Source organism: Cottoperca gobio, chromosome 2 (assembly GCF_900634415.1).
Source record: "Cottoperca gobio chromosome 2, fCotGob3.1, whole genome shotgun sequence".
Classification (NCBI taxonomy): domain Eukaryota; kingdom Metazoa; phylum Chordata; class Actinopteri; order Perciformes; family Bovichtidae; genus Cottoperca; species Cottoperca gobio.
In genome coordinates, this window is record NC_041356.1 from 8077286 (window position 1) to 8101665 (window position 24380).

The 24380-nt window shown below is 40.6% G+C and overlaps 1 protein-coding gene across 9 annotated transcripts in view; it reads right to left on the reverse strand.

Annotated features, from left to right (window-relative positions):
• Positions 1-24380, reverse strand: part of LOC115018292 (interleukin-1 receptor accessory protein-like 1) — a 244447-nt gene that overhangs the window by 207057 nt on the left and 13010 nt on the right. For 5 of the 9 annotated variants that reach the window (XM_029447274.1, XM_029447272.1, XM_029447273.1 and 2 more), the window contains exon 2: positions 21405-21480. The exons of 2 other annotated variants lie outside the window; for them this stretch is intronic. The gene's annotated coding sequence lies outside the window, so the exon portion shown is untranslated. Of the gene's footprint in view, positions 1-21404; positions 21481-22675; positions 22824-24380 lie in introns of those variants that run through there. 2 more of the 9 variants (XM_029447245.1, XM_029447263.1) reach the window with 1 other exon arrangement.

Here is a 24380-nt window from a genome sequence, read left to right on the forward strand (position 1 = left end):
TGAGTAAAAAATAGCCTCATAGAATTTCTGCAAGCAAGACACTTTTGAGCTATTAATACGACTTGTAATGAGCCATCTTTCTCAAAATAACCCCTCGGATTGTATTAACGTTAATTGATCAAAAGTGATCAAATGCAAACGATTCCTTGGAACCCTTCCCAGTTTTGGTAAGAGGCCAAGTTGGGCCCATGGATTCTTCTTTCAGTAGAATCTCAGATAGAGCTCTCTGAAGCTTTTGTTATCTTTATTGTCATTTTGCTGACACAATTCCCAACTCAGCACAGGTACGCAGATATGGCCCCAGATTTGTGGATAGCAAAGATGCCTTGCAAAGCAATAGCAGCTCCAGCGGTTCACTGGGGGGCAGATCTCTAATGATTTAGTATCGGAAACTTTTTCCAGCCTATTTTGAGGCAACTCAATTATATTTTCAATTCAAACCAATAAACTTAAATGTATCCCTGCAGGGCAATATTCATGTCAAGCATAACACAATTGAATACATAAACACACAGGTCTACAAGCAATAACATTATTTTATAGAGAGCATTACTTAATCTCAAACAGTAGCAATATTTTTGATCCTCCTTCATTCGATGCAGAGGGTGTGCATGTCTCATGTTCTCACACACACACACACACACACACACACACACACACACACACACACACACACACACACACACACACACACAATGATTTTCTTTATAAATAAAATTATATTTTTCATATGACAGAAGATCATATTAAAGCTTCTTCATAATTTGTATGATTGGATTTGTGCTCATTCTGAATGCTGAATGAACTTTAAAACACTTATTTATTCATAATAAAAGATGTGTTTGTTTGTTGGCACTAAAGGGAAATAAATTATCTTATTGGCAATCGGCCAAATTGTTATTTCATCCAGATTTTCACAATATCCGTGTGTTTCTTTCTTTCTTTCTTTCTGTGTGATACTTAAGCACATCAATGGGAGCTTTACAGAGAGAAAGAAGTTCAAAAGAAATACTAGAGGGTGTGTGTGCATACTGCTTATTGTGGCATAGCACCAATGGAGCAGCCCAATAAACAATATGATCAACATAAATGCTCTTTTTCACCAGGACTATTTCTCTGGCAGAAAGCAGTTCCAATGAAAATGAATGAATGATTATGTTAGTTTTTGTATTTGTTTGAAACATCATTGTGTTTCAAAGACACAAACTGCTGTTATCGACAGTATTTCCCGATCCTAGATCCACAACTTGTTGGTGGGTAGAAATACAGCAGCAGGTGTAACGCTTTGATACCCTCTTTAAAATGTGAAGCATGAGGATCTCCTCTCTGCACGCCATCTTTACAGCCGACCTTAACACATTACACATGATCAACATCTGAAGTCCCCTGTGATCCAAGATGAGAGCTTACATAGAAACCTCACAAGGCGTGAGTGTGTGTCAGAATCTCAGGAGGGCACCTGCTCTGAACTCATAGTAACAAGCTACATAATTACTCATAGTAAAAGGACTGAGGCTTGGCTGTAGCTATGAAAAATTAAGAAACATTACAGTGGTAATGTAGACTCAGGTACCTCTTTAAAATGCAGTTTAAATTTGCACTACCTCATATTCGAAATCAGCAGAATAATCACAAATCAATGCAGAAGTTCAATTTGACCCGCTAATAACCGCTATATGTTCCTTATGAAATTCAAAGCACATGTGAGTCAAACCGAGCAGGTCAGGCCGAGAAAAATATCTGATCAATAATTCACTGTAAAGTGAAGCCGTCTTGCACATAGCCGAACAGGCAACAGGAAAGTAGGGGAATTCTACATGAGAGCTTGAGCTGAAAGGTGAGGGGAAAAAAAACAATGGGCGGGAAATCACATAAATCATTGTGGATTAAAGAGGAGAAATCATGACGGAGGAAAACTGATGCACATCACCTGGGATGAATGATGTCTTCTGCATAGTTTATCAAAAGCACTTTGGATATCTGACAGGTGGCACTATCTCGGTTGTTATTGAGAAATACTACGTTGCATGTTTACGCCGGTGCCATCAAACAGTGTGGTAACGACATAGAATGTCCATCTTATATGGTGTAATAACAATATGTTCTTGTAGCAATGACCACAAGCCATCATCAGACCAAAACCTGAATAAAGTCAAACAAGAAGAATCCGGCTTCTAAAATGCATAAGATCCTTACAAACATATGTAAATATATGTGACAGTTTTCCATCTATCTCATCACAAAAAAAAGCCAAGCACTTGCACAACCTGCTATGCACCTCCTGTATTCTCAATAGAGCTCGCCTGTTGCTTTCGGCTGTACTGTACACTAGGAATGCAGACAATAACAAGCGAATTATAGGAAGTGAAGCCGCTCGGCGAATCACCAGAACACTGTCACAGTCTTTCACTTAAAGTCAACGCTCGTTCATTTTTACAAACTTTTTACATTTGGCCTTGAGGCATACTAAATGCATTGAGTGCACACAAGTAACCAGGGTATTGTCAGCCTTCTGCAACAAATGGATTTCTTAACATCATGTGAAGAAGAAATTGTTTCCTTAGGTTAGGTACATTTTTCTATAAGTACATTTCAGACGTGGGATTTATCACTGTGACAGCAGCACAGCGGTCCTAACGCGCTATATATTTTATTTTGTGTTCACCGTATGGAAGCCCTAAATCTAAAGAGAGCTCGCCACATACGTGAGACACTGTTTTCTTCACGACTGTATTATGGCAGACTGTTACAAAATACAAATGGGAGGAGGAACACAAAACGCGAAAACAACAATTGTGAGCATTTTGGGGTTTTGGGCATCAAAGTCCCAAAATACATTCTTAGTGTAACCTCTTACTTTCTCATCTGATTAATTTCTCTGTCAGTCTTTGGTGACAAGCTGCTAAAGTGGACATGTTGTGTATAAAAGACAAAATACACTTTGCAACCTCCATGAAGGGCAGATTTACTTTTCATTACCCTCCTTCCAGATATAGTTCAGACAATGTCTTTGTAAGAAGTGTCCAAGGGCAAAGTGAAAATGCGTGACCCTCTCCTCTTCTTCAATAGAGGGTTGAGCTCCAGCACTGCTGCCAGTGTCAGATGCCAGCATTGATAAAGCCAGAGGCAAGATGGCAACTGTCCACCCTGGAGCCTGCATTTTAAAACTGCTCCTGCCTGCAGCTTTCAGATGGGCACTAACTGCATAAAAGAACTCTGTCTCAGCAAGCAGCAAGCTCCTTTTTCCGTGTTTTTTTTCACTGAAATCATTTCAAAAAATAATTTAACAATACTGTGTTGTGGTTACATTCTGGAGAGATATGATCTAACATTTATAGCACATCAAATAAAGTCATTAAATGTCAGCTCGTCACACATGAGCCACTCCATAAACACCCTGAACACACTCTCTAGCCATGTTTATGGTCTCCTCCAATCTCAAGATTGCAGTTTCTTTATCTGTAAAAAAACACCTGGGAACTGTGGCTTTGACAAACTGCATCAGTTGTATCAAAGAATATTTAATAATGTTGCTCCTAAACCGCTTGACATGTAATTCAGTGGCAAAGATGATTAAAAGGCGGTTGGAAGAAAGCAAAACTCACCTTAAATGCTTAAACACACCTGCAGAAAATGAGCGCGGGAATGGTTTCAGCCAAACCAAAACTTAATTATCGATGAGGTCGCTGAAACACCATCCGACCCGGCTTTGGTTTCATCCGATAGAGCTCAACCAATGCTTTTCTTGCAGCTCAAATTATTTTTCCTTGAACATTATTTTAAAGTAAGTACTGACCTCAAAACTCACAACCTGCATTCAAAGAACTTTTCCCCTAGTTTGAGGGCTTGCTTTAATAAAGTTAATGTGAAACTTTCCTCTGGCACCGTGCCATCTGCTTTTGAAACGGCAGCAATTAAGCTAAAACTAAAAAGCCCGTCCCGAAGGTCTAAAAGTTAGCTGTTAATGATCTGCTGCTATTGATTCTGAAGTAGACGCTTTACAAAGCAATTGTCACTTATAAACCTGTAATCCTAAAACTTCCAGGTCGTCCTGAGAGCTCCACTGACATTCTTTCACAACAATCTGACCTGAGGATTCATCCTCGAAACACAATGAACGATGAAGAGCATTTCATCCGATAGATATATATATATATCTTTGTCTGGACCAAAGTGCCAGCTTGCATGACTTAAGAAGGTTAAAGATTAATACTTAAAACATAAAGTCCATCAGTTAATCAAGTCAAAAGGTTGCGTTGCATAAGAGCTGTGGAATCACTACATAACCTTGTAGAAGAGGAGCTGAAGGACACTGTTTCTTCCTCTGTAATCCGTACATGCGGTCATAATCCTGTTCTCATTTGAAGGAGCGTTCTGCAGCAATGCTGCTGTTGAGAGCACACTGTAGCCGTATTGATATGGCTGTCATATGTCGTCATATCGTCGTTTGCCTTTTTGCCAAAGATATAATGTCAGCAAAATCAGCCAATGAAGACAACAATATGTCAAAGGAGATGGCACATTCTCTTCTCTACGCAGTTTTGTTTTTTCCTTCAGCTCTTTATCTTGTCCTCCCACACTCTCCACTCTGTTCATTCACTGTACAGAAAACATTACTCTCTTTTCTCCTCCTCCTCTCACTTGTATTTATTTCTGTCATATATAGGTCTGTAGCTACAGGGGATGTGTGCTGTCTCTCAATGTGCGTGCGCACACGTGTGTGTGTGGGTAGGTACAATATTGGTTCCTCTTTGAACTCTTCACAACGATGGCCCATCAAAGCTGTGATCTATAATTTATCTGCCACGAGACCCGTGTGAAAGAGAGTAACAATAGTGTATATGTGCGTGGTGAGAGGGAAGAGAGAGAGAGAGAAGAAGGAAGAAAGGAGAGAGTAGAGAGGAGAGAGAGAGAGAGAGCGAGAGAGAGAGAGAGGAAAGGAGAGAGAGAGAGAAGAGAGAGAGAGAGGAGAAAGTAGAGAGATAGAGAGAGAGCGAGAAGGAGAAGGAGGAGAGAGAGAGAGGAGAAAGGAAGAGAGTCGAGGAGAGAGAGAGAGAGGAATAGGGGAGGAGCCTCGAAAACCATTAAAATTGTGACCAAATTAGAGGAAACTAAACCCATTCTTAACTGACAAATAGGTATATAAACTATTACACAGAGTAATGTGACACCTGTGTTACTGCACATTACAGCCTTGAAACAATAAAAAAATCCCGCTCATCCATAGCATGTAGGAGGTGGGGGAGGTGTGCTGGGCGTGTGTGTGTGTGTGAATCCCAGAGTGCAGTCCACATGAAAGGAATATTTTCAGAATTAATTTAGGATTAAAGTTGGACATTTACAAATAAACATATTAATTCATTCAGTTCAGCCGACTCTAAGTCAGCCTGAGTCGTTGTTGCTAACTGCGGGGCTAACCCCGTTCACTTTAATTAGACGGTGGCACGGGAGCTTGGCTTGGGTTTTGAGGAATTGTAGCATTTCTTCACCGACAATTCTCCCAGAATTTAATTTTTCTCTCCACCTTCGCCTACTTGCATGCGTCCGAACAAAAAAAACAAAACTACCTCAAAAACAAGACAGCATAGCTTACAGGGAGCCTGCGGCAGCACTTTCCTTCGTCGGAGGTGTCGGAGAAGAAACTGAATTGGAAAATCCTCGTGCTTCCCTGAAGTCACCAGTCAGTGTGGCGACATCGTGCCTTCCCCGCGAGTTCAGTAAACCACGAACCAGGACCGATGGCTTTTTACACCATCTATACTTCTATCTCCACGTAAAATCGATCGCACGTCTACATTGCTTTGTACGCTAAAGCATGAGAGACTCAAGCTATTGTTGTGAAGTGCCAGCATGACACCAGCTTTGATCATGTGGTGAAACTTGAAAGCTGTTCTGGACAAGAACATGAAAAAGCGTGGCTTCCTTGAGGCCTGTGGATTCGCTTTTTTTCTAATTGAAGCTCTGGTCACAGATTATCTGATGTCCGTCCACAGAAGGTGGTGAATTGAAACGTTGTCAAATCTAAACCAAAAGGTGCCCAATTACTTCCTGTAGTTTGTTACAGGCCGACCAGTCTATAGTTCCCTGTCGTATTACTTCATTTCCAAGTATTGAAAGTTGTATCTTCCATGCCGTTTTACCACTCTACTACAAGGTGACGACAGAATATGAAATTGCCTTGCCTGCACATCGCTGCGTGTTCAGCAGGGCAGTGAAAGGTGTGACAAACTAAACAGATCAGTTGAAACGACAACATATATTGTTTAATGCAATTTCTCCCGCACAAATTAGGTGTAGATGCGTTTCCCTGTCTTTTGTCTATTTTCTCCTATCTACAACTCACAGACTTAATTACCCGTGTGAGTCCATGTGGAGTGTACACAACACAGAGCGCTGGTGCACCACTTGTGCTGGTAATTATTTTGTACTTCACCGAGCTTGTAGACAACCCACTGAAAATGTAAGCAGCATCCATGATGACAAAGCATCAGCAATGGGCTGCTCTGGGCTGATTACAGCGTTTTAGCATGTAACGTGGATTAAGGATTAAGATGGAACATTAGCCGTCGTGACATGAAGGTCAACTCCATGCTTACAGTTGTATGAGTCATGTTTTATTTAAACTCTTTGCATGTTTAACTTTAATCAAAACAAGTCCATCAGCTCAGAGTATTTGGATAAAGAATAATGTCTCTCCATGGCATTGGAGGATGGTAAACATACTGTGCAGTTACTGTGCATTAGAAGATTTAGAAGTAAGGACGGTTGGATGTTCCCATGGAGTTCATACTTGGTTTCAGAGAAAGGAAGTGCCATTTTCTAAAAGTAACTAAATTTGGAGATGTTGTTGTTGCTTTGGAGAAATATTATTTATGTAAATTGGAAACCTTGGGAGGGAAACAAAGCACCCAGAGGGAAATGAAAAACAGAACTATCCGCAGCCACGCTCCATGGTGCAGTATGCTTTTACAACTGAACTCTCTAACTACTAACTTTAAAAAAAATAGTTTAAACACTGAAGTAGAAGAGCTGCTCTATGACCATCAAGCAAGTTTAACATATTCCTAACTTTTAACAATTATGCTCATTCAGTATCCTTCTACGTTCTATGTTTCTTTCCAATAAAAGTCGCCTAGCTTTAACTATACACGCTGTTGTCCAAGATAATTCAACATTACTTTTATTGGATTTAAGAAATGTTTTTATTCTACTTTATACATCTTGTGTCTCTCATCTTCTAACAGTCCCTGTCCTTCTTAATGAGATGTTTTAGTAAGAAAAAGGTCTCAGAACTGGCTGGTCATGCTGAGCTCTGCATGCCGGCCAGGTGTCATCGCTTTACACCAGTGTTCAGAGACAAGACCCCTGACTGTCACCAGCTGCTGTCCTCTAATCTCCATATCCTCATCTTTCCCTCCTGTCTTCTCCTTGTTCCTACACTCTTTAAGTCTTGTTTGTTTCTCATGCTATTTGCATTGCTCATAATTTCTACACCTTGTCTTTGCCTCCAACTGTCATTTATGTCTCCCTCTCCTAACTGCTGGTGCAGATTGGAAACTCGCTTGGCAACATGTTGCAGAATATTAAAATGTCCCTTTGATTGGTTAGGAATTGCACAAATGCCGACAGCATTTGAAAATGCTGCAATAACTTTATCAGACTAAATCCAACAATCCTAAAACTTAATTTGAATCATTATTAATTATTACTAATTAAGCTGTCACTGGACATGTCTCGGGGGTGGAGAAATTATAAATTATGAGGAATTGTCAACACAGAAAAGAGGATGGTTGATAAAACAATGTGCTGTTCTTCACAACTGATTATAGTAATTTGGAGATAGTACACAATTTGTCCTTTAAAAATAAAGTTTTGCAACATGCTTCAAGCTTTTCTTAAAGTGAAACATTGAAAAAAGTAAATCACGTTTGTGCTCGTCATCGTTCGGAGCTACTTGTCAGCTTTAAAGTTACATCACCTGCAGAATCTTTCCCTCATCTCCTACAGAACGAGGGCGGCTAGTTTAGTCCAAAGATCTGTCACTCAGAGCATCCGTGTGTGGGTGTGCGGTAATTACAAGATGTGCGCATCGCTGTGGAGAGGGTTAATCAAAGATGTGCAAACCACTTGGATTAACGGAAAAAACACTTTCTAACAACAGCTGTCATTATTCCTGCACCATACCTGGTAACCTTGAGGAGTCCAGAGATAAGCGATATTAAAAACAGAAGGTGTGTGTGTGTTATTACTTACAGAATGTGAACATTTAGAGACATTTTTTCCAGCATCATGTTCTCCCACAAGTTGTATTCACACTGAAATAATATTACATATACAGAAGTGATGTGCAATTCCAGAACAGTCAAGTTAAATATGCAGTCAACTCAGAAACTATGGCAGATCTTTGTGATATTTGCACCGTCTAGCTGTGATTAATCAATACATCTAGCATCCACTCTTCTCATTCATCACCTCCTCTGGCTTTGTGCTTTTGGAATTATGCCTGGTGGTATATCAACAGCATTCTGCAGTCATCAAACTGTAACCCGCACTAATGATTTACTTTCTAGGCTTGTTAAATACTGGGCTTCTAATCAATGTTACCAGCTTGTGTCGGACTGATAGCATGTGGGAAGAGCTTGGGTAAAGAAGTGGACTAAAATGTCAAGCAACTTTATCAATATTAAGTCAAGTGGAATCGTATAATTCATCATCTACGATCTGTCTGTACAGACCCACAATAGCAGAATCAAAAGCTCAATTAAAAGCTATAAAGAAAACTTGTAAGAAAACAGAAACTTCTAAGTCAAAGCTCACTATCACCACCATTTCTAGCTCCACCAAGTCCTCTTCTCCACGCGAGAGGGTATAATCAGACTGCAGTGACAGAACATCCATATTTAAACTGACTTGTGTAAATCATTGTGGACGTGAGTCTGCCAGCAGTTCTGTCAGCGTTTTATTGGTGAACACCAGAAATATGAAGACATCCTGTATCGTACATCGACACAAAGTTACGCCTCAGGCCAAAATTATCTTCAAATTGTCAGGAAGGTCAAATTGGGGATAAATCAGCGCAGATCTCCTGCGAGATTTGAATCAGTAGGCACTTAAAGGAAAGTGCACACATCCTACATGCTACTACAGCGTGGATGTTGACTGCTGTTAACTTTTGGCTCAGTCTGCTCATTTGTCGGAGCTCTTGCTCATCATTTTCTCACATTTTATGTCGTCCATGAAAATAATTGATTCCCTTAAGACAAGGAAGCAGTGTCCACTTTAACATTAAAGCTGGGCAGCGACTTGATCAAGAAGCAAGTGGCAGCGGGACTGCTTTGAAATTGAACCTTTGAATGTGAGATGCTCATGGCTGGATAGTCAAATGTAAAAGCTAATGTTCATAGTCAAGATGGTATGAATGCCAAGTGTAATGTAATGATGAAGAGAAAATGGGCAATATTGTGTTTTTCCCTCAGTCACCTATACTCACTGCTATCCATGTGAGGCTGAATTATTGCGGCGCAGGCCTCACATCTCAATGTGTGCTCTGCGTGGGCGGCTTCCTACACCGAGAAGATATGAAATTTGGCTTTGTTAAAATTGAAAATTATAATACATTTGATATGTCTGCCTTTGCCTTTAGCACATTCTGTGCAATTGATGTAAAACCCTCAGAAAAAGGTGTGTGGGCAGCACATGCCTTCCTCAACTGTTACAATCATTTGTTATGAACATGTGGAAACACCAATCCATGTTTGGTATTCACGCCCGTAAATACAGAGAAAGTGTTGTGCTTCACCTAATTGTTAATAATAAACCACAGTGGCATGTTAATCAGATGCAGAGCATTTTATTCAGTGTGCATTATATGCAGGATCCTTAATAAGCAGTAATTACTGTACCTTACCGTGAAACATTAATGTTACTTCCCATTTATCAGTGATTAAAGAAATCTCTCTAGATTGGAACATGCCCCTCCCCCTTTTAATTTCATTGTTCACACCATGTGCTATTTCTGTACCCGAGCGCCCCTTCAGTGTAGCTTACAGTCAATAACAGTGGCTTCAATGAATATGAATTTCCTCTGCTGTGATCCTTTTATTGTGACTCCATCTTGGCTGCTAAAAATATTCACTTCGTGATTCGGCTTTAGATGTGGCACGAAAAACACCCTCTATTTCGCCACACGACGTGGAGTAAAAAATGGATTATTTGATTATTTACCGATTCTGAGAGGAGAAGCAGCATATTAAACCTTCACTGATCAGACAGATGCAACAGGAAAGTGCACTCTTGAATGAATTGGTGCTGGGGAAAAAGGGTTATGAGCTCTCTATAGATAACGTCTACAAATTGTCTCGACTGGACAGCCACACAGTAAAATGTAAGCGATAGGGGTTTGATCAGAGGTAGAGGTTGAAATGGTTTTCTGTCAGGGTCTTGCCATTTAAAGTGGGCAGAGAACCACAAGGGAAAGGAGATTATATTTGTTTTACTCAAACATCATTGTTCCCAGTAGATTCAAGATACACTAGGCTGAGTTGTTATCTACTCTGGCCCTGTGAGCACCAATGTTCTTCTGGTGTTTGTTATGGACAATCCTCCATTCGCACAGAGTCAGATCAAAAACTTGCAACGAAAGGGTTGGTTGGTAATAATAAACATGTTTTGCACAGTCCCTGATGTTAACATGCACAATTGCAGGATTAGCTACTTGCTTTTAATGTTGCTGAAAATGCATCTTCCCCGTGACAATGATTCTACAGCGCCCAACGGGCCACAGGGGTACTTCTGTACTCTCCTCAAGCAGTTATTATGTTCGCTTACAGCACTTTTTCCCATTACTTTGCAAAAAGCAATTCCTTGTCAGCATAGGTGTAACTAAAGTCAACATCCTGTTTACATGTTTAACATGCAAGCTTATTGTGCTATAATCTTCCATACAACTTTAACAAGGCAAAACCCAAAGGACAGTAAATGTCTTATGCGACATAATAACGACAAATGAGACGTTACATTTAGCTGAAAGGGAATTCAGGCTTCTTGATTAAATGCATGTTAATTGATAACCACCACACGACTGTTTGTTTGACTCAAACACGTGTGTATGTGTGTAGAATTCAGCACCACAGTTGGTGGACAGCATCACCTCAGGATTATCTGATAGCCCACAGTTCAATATAAACAGCGTGGAACATGTAACTGCATTGAGAGTTAGGTTTACGCAGGAATAATGTCAGCCCTAGGTTGATATAAGCAAGTGGGGAAAATGTAAATTTGGCACAACCACAACCTGAAAATGAGATGAGCACCTCAATATATATATATATATATATATATATATATATATATATATATATATATATATATATATATATATATATATATATATATATATATATAAAACCCAGACCCAGAACACAGACAAATGATTCAATGGTAGTTATGAGTATTTAATAGCAGTAAGACAGGGAGGTGGGAGGTGAATGAAGGAAAGACACGCCCATGCCTCAGACACGCCCATGTCTCAGACACGCCCATGCCTCAGACACGCCCATGCCTCAGACACGCCCATGCACCAGACACGCCCATGCCTCGGACACGCCCGTGTCTCAGACACGCCCATGCATCAGACACGCCCATGCATCAGACACGCCCATGCCTCTGACACGCCCATGTCTCAGACACGCCCATGCATCAGACACGCCCATGCCTCAGACACGCCCATGAACCAGACACGCCCATGCCTCAGACACGCCCATGCACCAGACACGCCCATGCCTCAGACACGCCCATGTCTCAGGCACGCCCATGCCTCTGGCACGCCCATGCCTCAGGCACGCCCATGCATCAGACACGCCCATGCATCAGACACGCCCATGCCTCAGGCACGCCCATGTCTCAGACACGCCCATGCATCAGACACGCCCATGCCTCAGACACGCCCATGTCTCAGACACGCCCATGCATCAGACACGCCCATGCATCAGACACGCCCATGCCTCAGACACACAAACAGAGGGCACAGAAGGAGTAGGACAACAATGTAATGAGGTACGGCTCTGGCCGTAACATAACCTTTAATACGCTTCTGTAGATAGGATAGTATATAGTTTACTTTGCCATCGAGTTAGCAAACATTCAAAGTTTGTTAAAAAATCCTCTGTAAAGGACTTTGAAACTTCCCTGAGAATAGATTGTGCTATGTAAATAAATGTGCCTTTTTTCTTTTAGCCTGGCAACTTACCAATATGTACAGTGATTTAATTATAGACCACTTTACGGTAAACGTGATGTTTACTGTGGTACAAGGCTAGATTTGTACTGATGAGGAACTGCAGCATATTCCACAATGGAAGAATCACTCTCTTAATAAATGTAAAACATCCGAGCATGACTTGGACGAGACTCACAAGCGTGGGCTTAACACATCATCAGGCCATCACTGAACACCTTCTTCCCGTGGCAGCTTTATGTCTGCATTACCAAAGCTCTGGGGAGCTCTAAGTATAGTAAAAGAAAAGAAAAATTGTTGCAAGAAAACAAAAGTATTTCAAGCGAATGTGAGCTTTCAAAACAATTTAGCCGTTCCATTATTCAGAGCTAGCAGCTGTAGCGCAGATGTACTGCAGGGTGACTAATGCCTGGCTATATATTTTAAATGTGAGGGCACTTTCAAGCTGAGATAGACACACATATGGAAAAGGCATGGGGTAACCTATCAACAGCCCAAAAGGAGCAGTAAAAAACTGATTTTTGAAATCCATCAGAAATATATATCTATAACTGTCATGTCCCTCATTCTGTAGCAGATAATTCTGATGCTTTTATTCTACTCACTGATCTCTTCCCAACCGTTATTAATCCATTTTAGAGACAGAGGACATCATGACAGATGGGACATTTCTTGTGCTCGTGTCTTCCCACTTTGATTGCAGCGACCCATCCATACAGCCCAGGGGGCCATATGTGCTGCACTCTTCCGAGGAGTGCAGGGAAAGGGGCATGGAGTCACGCCAGCTCGCAGTAGCCTTGTTTCCAACACAGTGCCAAACATGCAAAGCACAGGCTTTGTCACAATTCAAGTTAACCTATAATGTCTTAACAGTTGGGCAGTTTCAAGTTCCAGATTTGATTTGTCAAGAAATTAACACGCATCGTGTCATTTTGTATCATTTTCACATTACTCAGCTTCCAGAAGAGATGGCTTACTAACTAAGTTAAGAAGAAGCAGTTTGGATATTGTATTACAGTAACTCACACTGGATTGACCTCAGTCATGACAGGCACCGCAGGATTCTATTGTAAAAAAGAGTCTGTTGGCAAGATTGCAGTGCTACTCCGTCATGTCAGAAAGAGCTTTTATGGACCATTTCCAGCACCATGTGCCATTTCTATTGACCTCAGCCACCTCCACTCGTCAGTGCTACCCCAGAGTGCTGCCATTGAAAGGACAGTTGACCAGGTTGTCTGTTATTTCTAATGTACAATATCTTAGGCTGACGTGAAACGAGCAGGAGAGAGAATGAATTTGCATCAATCTTCTAGGTCTCGACCTCTGCAGGGCCCCCCGCTCCACATGCTACAGTCTTTGTTTCTTGTTAAACACTTTGACAGATTGGAAGGAAGTAAGGAGGTCAAAAGAGTGACAAAATGGGACGTAAATACAAATTGCACTTCCAACCACTTAATGAAAGAAATCAGATTGAATTGTGCAATCCATTGTAATCTTGCAGTTCTTATTAAATGCATTTCTTTGGCTCTAGCCTCATGCATCTAAGTCAGAATATAAAGGGTCACATTACATTCCAAAAAAGCTACAAGTTAATGCTTCAGCTGGGAAACAACACATCCGTCGCTGATCCAAACACAAAACGCCATTACCAGACTAACATAAATGACCCTCGGTGGCTTTTCAGTCTCACTTCATCAAAAGTGATATGAACAAACTGATCCAGTAAGCTGGGTCCACTCAACTGTGTCAGATGCTGTTCCAATTGCCTCCAATCTAGTTCCCTTTGTAGAGCATGTATCGCCTCTGGCATTTGGAAACCATTCAGCATTTACAATAAATGAAATAACATACAGTAACAACAGCAAATACACAATAAAAACAGTATATTATGGTTGTGTAGCTTCTTATAAATGAACACAAATCCTGAAAGTTGATAATAAATTAGAGACTCATGCAGACACAGGAGGAACCGATTGCATTTTTCTGGTCCAGAAGGTGACAGTTATGTTAATGCCGCGGCCTAATCTGTCACTAGTATTCCACCAGGATGGATATTTTGACAGCATGACAGACTTGAGCCTTCTATTTTTGGGAGATGGATTCAACTGTCAGACACACTGACTGAACTGTCTTGCATCAGGATAAATATTATGTTTTAGGGCTTATTCTTATTTAAGCTTTGAGTTTTTCACAGACCAAATAAAATGCATTCCATCCAATGGTTTAGGTCGGTGACTAATGATTATTATTATTATTATCTGTCGATTGTATAAATTAAACCAAAACACGTGAAGGCTGAAGTATAAAACGAAAAAGACACATTTAAATGATTGTCAAGAGTTGTCCAATAGGTTATTGATATACATTTATTTTATTTTATTCACTTTAGATACTTTGCATGTGCTTTCACTTGAATAGAGGCTTACATATATACATATAGTATGATATAATATCTCATCAGAACGAGAGAAAACCTTTTAACCATGTACCATTACTTCCAGCAGTGCAGCAATTTCCAGCCACTTTAATGCTCTATTTCCTTTTTTCAAAAGTAACATGACATGTAATACAAATGGGCTCATATGCAGGCGCACAACACCCCCTGCAAGTTTAACCATGAATGCAATGCTTTTAACAAACTACTTTCTCATTGAAGCTCTGGCAGGTGGGTTTAGTATATAATAATAATAATTAGAGGGCACCTTCAGAGAAACTCACACAATCATTCTGTGAAATGGATATGATCACATACAATTAGACTTTAGGCAACATCTTTGGTATGAAAGAATTTCACACTTCATTTGAGGTCGTATTTATACAAGCAACTTATTTTTTGCACTACTCTACATACTGTACATATGCATTGAATGTATCACTCACATGTGCTGCGACCATATATACATCTATGGCTGCGACTGACTAATGTTCCCGGAGGCGGCAGGCATCTGACCCAATGATGGTCCTTATTCTCCCTAACAGATGCAGAGAGTGCAATTACTGCTCACACAATTACTACTGCTCACAGTGCACAGCAGGCCGTCGGGTTGAGATTCTGTCTAACGCGTCTCTCTAAAAAAAAAAAAAACCTCCAGAGCACTGCTGAAAGAATTAATCCTCTTAGTGGGCATTTAATTTCATACCGGCAAATAATGTGTGTGAACTTTGAACCCAGAGATTTTAGTATATGATTGACAGCAGTGTATAATAGCCAGGCTATGGATAATTGGGTATTATTTACAGTTACTGTAAAGTCATTTGTGATTTTAATTGTCATCAGGGAGCAAATAATACTCCTGATTCCTGCAGCAGTCTTAATATGGACTCGTTTAAATGAGGGAATTCACTCTGACAATAGAAATACAAACTCCTCTCATTGAGTTTTGAGGGATTCGGGCTAATTTGAGCTCATGTGTCTCAGGTGGTTAATACTCGGGAGGAATGAGGGTTTTCTCCTTATATTATTAATCAAACCAACAGCGCATCCAAGGAAGCCACTGGCACAGAATGCACTTTTTTGCCCCTCAACGACACTCTGCTGACCAATTCCCATCACTTGCTCTGACTCACCCCATTTTGAAGAAGCAGCACAATGACTTTATTACCGCGGCACAACCAGACAGGGACTCATAAAGCTGACGGGTGTGATAACTCGTCCCCTACCTTGTCATGGCTTGGAGAGGAGGATGGGACAAAGGTGTGATGGAGAAGGGCATGAAGCCATCGTCTCGCAGTGTGCTCAATGGGTTTTCGCAGTGACACCCTGTCGCTCTGGATTTAAAGACTGAGCGGAAGGCCCGGACAGTGATGGGTGATGGAGTGCCGTAGATGCACACGGGGCCTATGTACCTTGGTGTTTACGTGTCACGCGAACATCTCCAAAGAGCAGTTTGTCTTCTTGACTGAGGCACTTTTAAGGGCTTGGGGTGAGAAAGGCATTGGTGCCTTGTGACTTTTTTTTTTTTTTCTTCCAGAGATAGATCGATAAAGAGCATACCTTGTACATGCATTTTTTTATATTATTAATATTAAATCATGTCATAATATCATCATTATTTAATGTGGGAACCTATCTACTCCTGCCGAGTTAGATACTCAGAATAAACTCTGCACCTCCTCTCAGGTTTGATCTAAAATTCTGCTCTTTGAGAATAACTCACAAACCTTTACATACTCCACATGAGGAAAGTGCACGGGAAAATGTGCAACTTTTGTAAAGCCAAATGTTTAGCAAACTATTTGCTGCAGGATCACACATTGCAGGGGCAATACACCATTTAAATACACCATTTCCCATAAATTAACAGCGCACCTTAATTGCACACTTTATTTTGAAGCGCTGTGTAATATCCAAATTAATATGCACACTAAATCTTAAAATCTTACATCTTAAAAAGCACTTATCAAAATGACTGTTGATTACCTTTACGATGCTTGATTGTTGAGATACAGTGTCGCTGATGCTTTTACACGCACATTTGATTAATACAGGAATGTGTGTCATTATATGAACATTTTTACTTTTACATTTTTCTTTCACTGAGACTGGAGGAGCAGACACAGGTGTTTGATCTATTAATGAAACATATATGCTTATCTATAGATGTGAAAGCTTGTGCACACAATTTAAAGAGTGCATTTTCTGTTTTATCTCATGAAAACAGCGTTTATCCATATTGCCGTGTTTGTAGATTCAAGACTAAGGGGTAGCACAGCGTCCTATAACATTTATACTTTATACAATCCACACTGTGTATTTTGATCGTGAAAATTGTTTTCCGTTGAGATAAATATAAAACTTGTACAAATGATTGTGATTTTGGTAAAAGCCTGGACTTACAGGTCAGAGTATTTTAAATAGCCGAGCAGTTTAAGAGGTCATCGCTGGTGGGAGGCTATCATTTGCTATGCACAGCGCTGTAAGTTTGCTCGGGGGTACTGTCGACCTCTGCACTGACAAACTTATTGCTGGCGTAAATCACACTCCAGCCACACACCACTCCTGCCCTTTTGCCATGAATATTTAAACAAGTATACATACTGTACATACCGTGACGCCTTACATTGTCTAGAACATTATTGCTCGCCTGGAGTTACGCTTGAATTATGCCTTCGTCTAAGGAAGTGCAACTTTGGACACTTTCCTTTATATCTTCTGAATATCCAGACACATTCTGGTGACACATGAGATGAGAAAATATCCAAAAGAAATACCTGCCTCACGCACTTGATGTACTTTTCTCTGTGAGGTTACTGGGGACGCAGAAGTGACGGGGTGTATCCACTCTAATGCATCTCTGCTCACAGACAGATGACACACCTCCAGACCTATCTGTTCATTTACCTCCACAATCAAGATTCACAGCTCTATTTTCCACTGCCCTGTTTGCCAGAGGTGCTCTGTTTTCTTCAGTGTTAAATGAATTAAATGGGCGGACTGCCAAAAGCACTGCTCATTCCACATACCAGACATAGCAGCGTGTCTTCGACTCGGGTATGTATAGACATACATTTGGAGTGCATTTACACGTTGCCTGCGGCTGATTTAAAGTGATGAAATATAGTTTCAGAGCTCTGCGCCGTGAACTCTATTTTTACAGATCAAGCTGTGTTAATGTCATGATAATAAGAAATATTATTAACGGCTTTAAGTTATAATTACCAAAAGCATTACTTTTAAATGTCAGCTGAGATTTCACACTTGGGTGCACAAAAAAAGTTGCTAAAAGAATGTCCCCGTGATGAGCACAGTTGCTCTTCTAGATGAGCTGCAATAAGCCTCGCGTCTGAGAAACAGCGAGGAGCCTCAGCTCTGCATGACTGGCTCCGTCAACGGCAGCATACGGAGGACTGGCGCTGGACAGGTGGCTCTTACATCTGGCCCATTAGCTCACACCCACTGCAATGACTCTCCACACCACTAAGAGCCTGTTGAAATAATATCATCAGGACCTGTAAGTGCTGAAGGCCGCCTTGCCCATTGCCTGCTCACAATGACGAGTCGTGACTACACTCAGCTCTGAGGCCGGGTCCTGAATGGAATATCTTGTGAGGACTCATTGTGGTGATACAGTTTGGATTTGATCACATTAATGTAGCTCTGGACAGAGTAGTCTACACACAATGTATTTATGTATTATACGTCTTTGTATTGCAATTTAGCTAATGAAGTATGATTATGGTTGAATGCATCTTGAGCTGCTGTTGAGCATTTTAAAAGGTTCAACAGCAGCATCATCTCTCCGACCATAAGAAAGATTTCAAATGATAGTTAAACTTTTAAAGCTAAACTACAACAACTTCAACACATCAAAAGATGTGGCAAAGGTGTCGTCTGTGGTGCAAAAGGTCAGTAGTCATCACTCGATGCGGCAGCCGAGTTTAAATAATATATGTTTTTGTCTGGGGCTTCATCCGAGATAATTTAGAGACATGTTTGTCTCTTGTGAATTTTGTGTCTCTGTCAGGTCATGGTAGTTAACGAGAACAGATTTGCCAGGTCTTTGGCCTTTACTTTCCAGTCTGCAGTCCCCTGACTCTCAGGGACAAACCCCAACCTCCAAAAGCTCGCCTCTTGCCCTGAGCACTGCACCAAGTGACATATTCTATCCATCAACTGCTGCGCTGCTACATATGAAGCAAAAAAGTGCAGGGATGGCAAATTTTTCATGCATATGATATTCAGGCTACAGCACATCCGCCTACGTTAACCCAGGAGAGCGAAAGACGGGGGGGGGCTTTGAAGATGGATTACCAGATCACGTCACAAGAAAAGAGGCTGTTATGAGCAAGCAGCAATTTCAGGAGAAGGCACTCAGATCGAGTAGTGTGTGGGGAGAGGAATACAGATGCTCATTTGGAACGAAGAGTTTATTTTCATGTCAACAGAAGAATACTGTGTATTAGTGCTGTCAAATACTTTAGACTGCAAGCTAAAAGCCACTCTTCTCTTCTCCCTCATAAATAATAAGAAAAATAGATGCCACGGCCTTACATTCAAAGCTATAGCGCCACTGACACAGTCACAGATAAGTGGTGATAGCACATGATTTTCTTGCGTTCTCATTTGGTTTTAGCAATCACTTTTCTTACAGCCAGGCTACATTTGGCATGTTAAAAATCTTCACTTCAGCACTGTGTTTTATGAGTGCAATTCTATTGAGCGAAAAAATTAAATGCATAATTCAGGGTTGAACAGGCCTCCCAATTCGTTTTATAAAAAGGGGACACAAGCCAAAGAATCTGTAGAGTATTCCTTAATTTATCTTCATGATACATCAGTGATGAAGAAGGCAGACTTGAGATGTTGCTCCATTCTTTCTCCCGCAGGCAACTAGTCTTTAAAAGACAAATAAAATCTTTTTTAAAAACTGCTTTTTTGCCCTTAAATGACAAGGGCCTGCTGATGAATTTGCTCCTAAATAAATAAAGACCAGTGTAATGCATGCACGGGTCTCTGTCTTGCCAAAAACTGCATTACAGTGCTCCTAATGGTTTCCCTTGTCTGAATCAAACTATCTGCGGCCGTGCACCCAGAAACAATGATTTAAACCTCTAGAGAAGAATTGTGCGAGGGAACTGGGGAGTTTGAGGTTTGGAGAAAAAAAAAAAAAAGCCCAAAAGCTACATGACCCAGTCACAAACAAGTTGCAGCCGTTATCATAAGCTCGCTGAGATGAACGACGATGCATCACATCTAAGGTTAGCAGCTCTCACTCAGCGTTGCTTTCTCATCTCAAAGCCAGCATGTGGGATAGTGTATAAAGACGGCTATAACAGCAGTAGGATTACACAACTCTATATCATAAACAAAACTGACTGGAAAATCCATAATTTAACAACACAGATAAAAATGGTGGTTTTATATTTCTGTGTCTGCATTCCCAGCGTCCGTTCTGGTCAGTACAAAAAACAGTCCAATCACGTCTCCTAAAATTGAGCCGTTTTCATGCAGTGGGCATTAATAATGAAAATAGTGCTTGCTTTTCTCATAGGGAAGGATTATGTGCCAACTGAGCGGACCGTTTTAATTTAAAAGGTTAGCAAAAGGTAACTGAAAAAGCTTAAGTTAAAGGGTTTTTGACCTGGGACTTATCCTCCTATTATTTACAATCCCACTATTGACGGTGCTTAAAATGTCCTCGCTTTATGTTGCTCGAATTAGAAGGTAGCACTCGTATCTAATACTCACACACAGAGGTCCAAAGGTTGAACCAAGAAAGTGATTAAAACAGACCCGTTCAACACATAATCAGAATGCAACCAAATCGGCCATTTTAGGAAAGTAGTTTGATCAAAGACAATTAAGTATTTCCTGTGTTTCCTGGGCATCCAAAATATGAGTTCTGGCAGCAGTCGCAAAGTCAAACCCACAACAAAAACAATAAGAAACATACTTGATCATTCGTAAGGTGACTTAGGTATCGTCTTCCATTAAAAGGCTGAATAATTTTGAAATATTACAGCATAACAACAAGTGACACCAAGCGGCACCAGTATGCTGCTTGGACATTGTTATGAAAATGTAAAAACATAGAGAAGAGAATAATGAATTCACTGTTTTGTTGCCAGGCAATAGGCACCAAATGAAGGAATGTATGTATCGGCTCATGATTAAGAGATAAAAATACTCAGAAAGATTAGGTCCATAACATCTATGCTTGAGCTTATTTTGTCATAAAGACAAATAAACAATTTAGAATTGTGTGTAAAAAGAATTTTGGAAGCAAACGGTAATAAAACATCGAAATGAGAGAATCAATTAAAAGGAACACTTATTGCTCACTAAGGTCGGACCTTATGTCTCGATTCCCAGCAAGACCTGGTTTTCCAATGCTGCCAAATCATACACACTGTCCCTTTAAGGTCAGGTTACAAACTTTCCTAGTTTACTTTCATGCAGAACTTGAAAGAAGAAAAGGGCACATTTTAAATTGGATGATGTTGAAGATTTCACATAACCTTGTGAGTCCTTGGTGTTTCCGTCTCTACCTCCGGCTCCGTCCCCATTCATACTTCTCAGGACTTTTCTATTGTGTGATAACTGTGTGCCTTTTATTGACTTTTATTCACTACTTCTCCCACATACTGTATCTATTTAATTAGAATCTCTACATATCCTGTCTAACTTTGATATAGCCCCGTGGGAGCATCAAGTAGGTTTGGGACTCACCATGCATGCAGCTTCCTGTGGTCAAGTGCTGAAACAGCAGAGCGAGAGAGTCTTGCAGCGTCATCATTTTAATTCCCTGTGATGGACAAGAGCAGAATAACTTATGTGTTGAGACAAAGTATTTTTCTTGTAAACAGCTAAATAAAAAAAAAACTCAAAAGTTATTTATAAGTCCCTCAACTGGAGTCCAATGTGGTGTCACTTGCTGTACACTGAAGAGTCAAGGTGTCCTTGAATTCTGTAGGAAAATATTGCCCTAAAGAATAACCATCAACATGTACATAATTTAATCTCACCGAGCCTGGCAACATCAAAACCTAGTAATAGAGGTCTGCACAGGGCGAGCTGGCTCCGTCCCACCCGACTGACAGCAGATTGCACAGATTTGTTTTTGTTCCCCCCGTTCTCCCAGGCTGTGTGTATGCAACTTGTAATGTGCTGGACAGTCTACTGTTTGACTACAAAAGTAGCAAACTGCTATTTTGTAAACACCTGTCCCACTCAAACGGCATTTACTGGAATCTCTATAGAAAGGTGGGAAAGTCCAATTTATTTATATGGTCTAATCTCATAAATCACAAATCTGCCTGAAGGGGTTTTACAATCTGTACAGAATAAAACAACCTCTGGTTTTATACCCTGGCATCGGATCTCTCGATGCAGTGGAATGCAGGGACGTGTGTGCTGAGGGAAATCGTGCAGATGTTGCCAGCTGTGGTGCAGAGAGCAGCAGGAGCAGGTGGTGCGGTGTTTCAGACATGGCATAGGTCAATCGCTACAAACCTCGTGAAAAATAATAAATGTATTCCTATAGAGACAATCAAATCAGTTTACAAAGATATTCTCTCCAAAAAAACACAGCTCAACCTATATTTTAACATCTTTCAATTTTGAGACAGCAACTGAGCAAGCCTCAGACCCAACATTACTCAAAAGGTCAAGAACATTCTGCTGAGGTTATAAAATTCATCCTGAGGTAACAACTCTTCTATTCTCATTTCTAATATTACAATGCTAAAACAACCTCATTGTGTCCAATAATGATTGTTTTTATATAGGGCTGTTTTCTTTTCTTTTTCATTGACTATAAGAAACTCTGTATTTCAGTCTGTGCACCGTACTGGAGGCGCGAGGGTCTGGTTAACGACCTATTTGCACGCGCTGACGTAAGCTACAAGCTAACGTAAGCTACATGTGCACACGTACAGATAGCAAGCTGTAACAGTACAATATCTTACAGCCATTTCACAATTAAATATGAAAACACTCACCTGTTGCTGAGCGTCATGCACTACAATTTCGGTTTGTTTTGTATCCGTAGTTCTGCAGAAATTTGCGCTGCACACAAATAACGTCAGTTTTATGTTTTTCTTTGAGTCCCGGAATAAGCTTTTTTGGAAGTTTTAGGTTGAAACACATCCGCCAAACATACGTGTTTGTCCTGTAATATTACGACACTTCTGTCAACACTAATTAGTTGAATGACAGTATCAGCTGGCCAGTGGAGGCTGCACGTGCGGCGCCTCACCAGCCACAAAGCTTGATTCAGCCTCAACAAGTAACATTTTAAATTAGCCAATAAATTAGGTATGAGCATTTCAATATTGTTTTATAATTATTAGATATGAAGTTAAACTATATTAAATTGAGTCTAATATTTGTGTTATGAATATGAGGATCACAAATCGCGGTTTGAGCTACAGTACGGTGGCCTCTGAGGACATACTAAACCTTTAACACAGTAGCTGTTGCCAGCTCCACTGATCGAGTCCAGCAGAGGGGGACAACGCGACCAAAATAAAGCAAGTTTACATTGTTGTAACTCACACTAGCAGTAAGCCTTTGAGCATAATGTAGAAAAGCAGAATATGACAATATGTATTATGTTTATGAAAAAGAAGAATTCAATGTGGATATGTTTTATAAATAAAGAGTCAAGTCTTCTCACATTTATTGTTTAGTCAGGCCTTAGTCCTGGTCTTGGGTTTGTACTTGAATAAGTGAAGTTAACTCAATTAAATTAAATTGGTGCCCACTCTCTCACTCTCACCGTCTCTACTTTATGATGCACCAGATTGAAGTTTCACGAGCATCCATGCATCCAACTTTTCAGATTCATTAGATCCTGTGAATTACCATTTGTCAGAGTTAGACACCCCAAATAAAAGCAGCTTGAAGATTGTAAATCTCACTCCCAACAGAACACATCTAATCATGTTTGCTCTGTTTGTTTGCTTCTACGTTGTTTTTCCGAAACACCAGAGCAGTAGGGTGTCATGGTGATTAAAGAGACCGCCCTTCAACTGGAGCACGCTGTGCCCAGGCACCCGTGTTGGCAAGCATCTGCCCGGTTGCTGTGACTCTTTGAGTGACACAGTGACACCCCGGCACGCTCAAGGGAGGTCTGCTCTCTTTGCCACCTGGGGAGGAGTTCCATCACTGTCTCACAAACTTTGGTGAGATGAGCACATACTCTGAAGATTATGTATGGTTCTGCAGCATTTTGGTGCACACAAGAAAATGAACTTCTGGCTACTTTTCTGCTCGTTTATTTTCCACCCTCCCACTTTAGCCGTATTCGGCTTGTTCGGCCGACTCAGTAGGACAAAAGGGAGGTTGTATGCATGTTCTCGAACATGACATTTGGTGGTCTAATCAGCCCAAATTTAGGGTGACATTTGTTGTCATTGTTACATGAAACTGCATCTCTTTGACTCCTACACCCAGACGGAGAATTTCCAACGGGATTATCTAACTAACACGTTTTTCTAATTGAAAAATCCTGTATCGCTATAGCAACTGCATCCGCAGCATCACCATGCCAAAGCGTCCACCTGAGACAACTTTGCCTACATAATTAGAAGCTCTCTCCTTATGCCGAAATCATGAAAAAGGGATGAAAAAAATCAGGCTGATCTGACAGGAAAAAGACTGATGGTGGCGTGTTAATTCATAATCACCCTGAATTAATGATTG